This window comes from Balaenoptera acutorostrata, chromosome 10 (assembly GCF_949987535.1).
Source record: "Balaenoptera acutorostrata chromosome 10, mBalAcu1.1, whole genome shotgun sequence".
Lineage (NCBI taxonomy): Eukaryota > Metazoa > Chordata > Mammalia > Artiodactyla > Balaenopteridae > Balaenoptera > Balaenoptera acutorostrata.
Genome location: NC_080073.1, coordinates 57,182,724 through 57,188,040, shown reverse-complemented (window position 1 = coordinate 57,188,040; position 5,317 = coordinate 57,182,724). Strand labels below are relative to the sequence as shown.

At 43.4% G+C, this 5,317-nt stretch overlaps 1 non-coding gene across 1 annotated transcript; it reads left to right on the top strand.

The window, feature by feature from the left end:
* Positions 1-4,648: 4,648 nt before the first annotated feature.
* Positions 4,649-4,755, top strand: LOC114239066 (U6 spliceosomal RNA). Its single transcript, XR_003624264.1, has one exon. It is a non-coding gene; the product is annotated as a U6 spliceosomal RNA (small nuclear RNA).
* The last annotated feature ends 562 nt before the right edge of the window (positions 4,756-5,317 follow it).

The following is a 5,317-nucleotide window of genomic DNA, read 5'->3' as shown; positions in this document are numbered from 1 at the left end:
CTCCAAAATCAGCTACAGAGAGTTCCCGTCTACACAGTGCTTCTTTTGGCTCTGCCATAGGTGAGGGTTTGGTCCTCGTGTCCTGGACATTCTCCAAAGAGTCAAATCTGCCAGGATGACCCTCTGTCAATAAAAGATGGGAATTGGTAGATAGCTTCCAGATTCCTTGCTTCTTGGTGGAATAATTCTGTGTGCAGCCCACAGTCTCTCAGAAGCCCCCAGAGGACTGAGCCCAGCTGCTGGCAGTGGTTGCCCACATATAGTGCACCCTCATGGCTTTCTTACCTTCCCTTTCCCAGGTCATCACTGTCTTACTCTATTTCCTGGGACCACCTCCTAAATCCTAAATAAACTACTCATACCCAAATCCTCACATCAGGGGCTGCTTTGGGGGAACCCAAACTAAGACACTTACCTACGGTGCTTAGAAAAGCTGTGCATATGGGATTCCTGTGAAGATGGAGTGAAGTGATGCAAGTAAGGTGCTCAGCAGAGCTTGGTCTACGGTAAATGTCTGGGCCCATCAGCCACTATCGCTGTTGTGGTCCATGTTGATGGTGCACAAACAATATCTGTGCATCCTTCATCTTTGAGGTGGGATTTTGAGGAGGAATTGAGGCAAAGACCAAAGAGCACCCAGGACAACAATAATGGTGGAAATCAATGAGGAGGAACAGAGGCAAAGATCAAAGACAAAGCCATGAGAAGCAGCACACACTAGGTGTTCGCCTGTGTGATACCAATCGCAGAAGAAGTAATACATCACCCTGGGCCAATGGGGAGAGCTTCCCGTATTTTCAAGAGCAGTGATGTAGCCCTGCAGCCAGCTGGAGTATAAGGATATTTACAAGCTGATGGCAAGGGTCTATTAAGACAAACCTGGCAGGAATGGTCAGAAATTTGGCTTCCTTTGAAGGGACAGGCAGATTCTGTATGTCTAGTTGCAGAGGAGCAGTTGGTCCAGTCTCTGAAGCCTGTGCACAGAGAAGTGGAAAGCAAAGGCATGGGCAGAGCTAGAATCCTGAAGATTTGAGAATCAGCAAAGGTTAAAGTCTGTACTTGGGTCAACAGATACATGCTACTATATATAAAATAGGTAGTCAACAAGGACCTACTGTATAGCACAGGGAACTCTACTCAGTAATCTGTAATAACCTATATGGGAAAAGAATCTGAAAGAGAATGGATATATGTATATGTATAACTGAACCACTTTTCTGTACACCTGAAACTAACACAACATTGTAAATCAACTATACTCCAATATAAAGTAAAAATTAATTTTAAAAAAGTCTGTACCTGCAGAAGAAGCGTTTAAATCTTTGCACTTTGTTGACTGTCTCTGAAAGAGATCAGCTCCCACAAGGGACTTTGGCAGTGACTGTGAGTAGTGGCAGACCACTGGCATGCCACCATCATACCAACAAGTGTAATTGGTTCTATAGTGACTTTTCAGGACTAGGGTTTGTGCATGACAACGTTTGATTCTGTAGAATGGAGGTCCCTTTGGAGTCCCAGTGCCTCTGTGCACGGTCAATAAACATATGTAGAAGGTGGGGAAGCAAAACAAAGCCAGTGACATCAAGGTAGGAGGGGAGAGGGAAGAAGAAAGCAGTGAGTCCTCAGCAGATGCTCTACCCGGGTTGGCTGAGTGGGGTCGGGGCCCCGGGGTGGCTGCCTTCTCTCAGGACTGCCGGCTGGGACCAAAACAGACAAGATGTTCTCACTGATGTGGTTTCTTGCCAAACCACCGCTGTAATTTACAGCTTACCCCAACATGGGGCAGGTTGGCTTCTCACCTGCTTTTTATGAACGGTGTGATTGCATCATTGTAGGGAAGACATAAAGTAGGCTGGGAAAGGGGAATGCAGATGTTCCACCAGTATGGACAAACTGGTCAGGTCATGAAGCACCCAGAGACTGGGTAGAGGTACTGGGGAGAATCTGCAAAACCAAGCCATCTGAGACTTTTGGAGTCGTTCTGAACCCTGGGAGATATCCTTTGTCATATTGTGGTTTAGGATAAGAAATACATATATTTGGTTTTTTTCCCCTTTTCTGGCACAGAGCTACTAAAACCCTTGGAATTTCCTAAATAAGAGTGACAAAGGTGTCTTTTGTCATGTTAATGAAGTGACTTTTGGACCTTACCTGGGGGTGGGGCTGGAACCAACCGTGTGATTGGAGAGTTCAGTTTCCCCCTCCTCCCACAAGCGCTGTTGTGGGAAGAGGGGCTGGAGATTGAGTTCAATCACCAATGGCCAAAGATTTAATCAATCGCACCTCTGTGATGAGGCCTCCATAAAACCCCAGAGCTCTGGTTGGTGAACACATTGAGGTTTGGGGGAGGGCACAGGAGCTCCACGCCCTTTCCCCAAACGAGGCCCTTAGGCCCTTGGCCTCTCTTCCATCCAGCTGTTCCTAAGTTGTATCCTTCTCTAATAAACCAGTTATCTAGTAAGTATACAGTGTTTCTCTGAGTTCTGTGAGCTGCTCTAGCAAACTAATTGAATCCAAGGAGGGGGTTGTTGGAACCCCTGATCTATAGCCAGTGGGTCAGAAGAACAGGTGACAACCCATCTGATGCCACCTCTGAGTAGCCGTTGTGAGGACTGGGTTGAATTGTAGGACACCCCACTGGGGTCAGAGAGAAACTGCCCCTGCAACACACACACTGGAAATTGACACCTACCTTCACCTTGGTCCCTGGGATTCCAAGTGTGCCTTAGGGGTGATTGGGGCTCATAAAGCTAGTCCCCTTTTATCTGTGAGATACTGTGGTGAACATGCAGATACCTAAGGTGTCAATAAAGTTACAGCGAGTTATTAGTTATACTTTGATCCTGGGCGTGACTAATTTCCTTATGAAATTTAACCAAAAGCCCGAACCTCCTGATCGCTGTTCCGTGTGATCCAGTGGCAGAGGGAAAAGAATGGTTCTCAGGACTGTCTTGACTCCTATGAGAGCTCATGGGTAAAAACAGAAACTGAAAAGTGATGTCTGGCTCGTGTTTGACAAATAGCAGGTCACTCACCATCTCTGGGCTTCAGTGCATTCCTCTGTGAAAGAGACCCTTCGATTTCAGGATCTCTGGGTCTCCTCCCAGTCTGTTCCCCAGGGCTCCCATAGTGGGGATGGGGTGGGAGACCCAGCCTGCTGTCGCTGCTTCCACTACCTGCAGGAGGAAGTTTTGAACACTTTTGTCTCATCTCTTTCTCAGTGATTCCAATTTTAGTGCCTGTGGTAAGTGAGCAATTCAGTTATTTGTCAATTATGTTTTTTATTAAATGCTCCTTTTGCTGTGCAGTCATTTTAATTCCCTTCTAAAATTTTCGTTCAACTCTATGACATAAATCACAGCAAGATTCTTTTTGACCCACATGCTAGAGAAATGGAAATAAAAACAAAACTAAACAAATGGGACCTAATGAAACTTAAAAGCTTTTGCACAGCAAAGGAAACCATAAACAAGACGAGAAAACAACCCTCAGAATGGGAGAAAATATTTACAAATGAAGCAAGTGACAAAGGATTAATCTCCAAAATATACAAGCAGCTCATGCAGCTCAATGTCAAAAGAAGAAACAACCTAATCAAAAAATGGGCAGAAGACCTAAATAGACATTTCTCCAAAGAAGATATACAGATTGCCAACAAACACATGAAAGGATGTTCAACATCACTAATCATCAAAGAAATACAAACCAAAACCACAATGATGTATCACCTCACTCCGGTCAGAATGGCCATCACCAAAAAATCTACAAACAATAAATGCTGGAGAGGGTGTGGAGAACTGGGAACCCTCTTGCACTGTTAGTGGGAATGTAAATTGATACAGCCACTGTGGAGAACAGTATGGAGGTTACTTAAAAAACTAAAAATAGAACTACCATACAACCCAGCAATCCCACTACTGGGCATATACCCTGAGAAAACCATAATTCAAAAAGAGTCATGTACCACAATGTTCATTGCAGCTCTATTTACAATAGCCAGGACATGGAAGCAACCTAAGTGTCCATCATCGGATGAATGGATAAAGAAGATGTGGCACATATATACAATGGAATATTACTCAGCCATAAAAAGAAACGAAATTGAGTTATTTGTAGTGAGGTGGATGGACCTAGAGACTGTCATACAGAGTGAAGTAAGTCAGAAAGAGAAAAACAAATACTGTATGCTAACACATACATATGGAATCTAAAAAAAAAAAAGGTTCTGCTGAACCTAGGGGCAGGACAGAAATAAAGACGCAGAAGTAGAGAATGGACTTGAGGACATGGGGAGGGGGAAGGGTAAGCTGGGACTAAGTGAGAGAGTAGCATTGACATATGTACACTACAAAATGTAAAATAGATAGCTAGTGGGAAGCACCCGCATAGCACAGGGAGATCAGCTCAGTGCTTTGTGACTACTTAGAGGGGTGGGATAGGGAGGGTGGGAGGGAGATGCAAGAGGGAGGGGATATGGACATATTGTATACTTATAGCTGATTCACTTTGTTATACAGCAGAAACTAACACAACATTGTAAAGCAATTATACTCCAGTAAAGATGTTTAAAAAATTTTTGTTGTTGTTCATAGGATCACATTAAAGTAAGATCTTTCCTACTCAAAGATTATACAAATAATCTCCTGTGGTGCTCATTTCGGCAGCACATATACTAAAATTGGAACGATACAGAGAAAATTAGCATGGTCCCTGCACAAGGATGACACGCAAATTCGTGAAGCATTCCATATTTTTGTATGCTAACACATATATATGGAAACTAAAAAAAAAAAAAAAATGGTTCTAAAGAACCTAGGGGCAGGACAGGAATAAAGATGCAGACATAGAGAGTGGACTTGAGGACATGGAGAGGGGGAAGGGTAAGCTGGGACGAAGTGAGAGAGTGGAATGGACATATATACACTAACAAACGTAAAATAGATAGCTAGTGGGAAGCAGCTGCATAGCACAGGGAGATCAGCTCGGTGCTTTGTGACCACCTAGAGGGGTGGGATAGGGAGGGTGGGAGGGAGGGAGACGCAAGAGGGAAGAGATATGGGAACATATGTATATGTATAACTGATTCACTTTGTTATAAAGCAGAAACTAACACACCATTGTAAAGCAATTATACTCCAATAAAGATGTTAAAAAAAAAAACAACTCTCCTGTGGAATTTTCTGTTAGTGTTCTGATGTTTCTTAAACATCAACATTTCTAACACATCTGAAATTTATTTTTGCAAATTATTGCAAAATTTATTTTTCTCATGGTATATAACTATTTGCCCCCAGATTGACCCACTATTTTTTGGCTA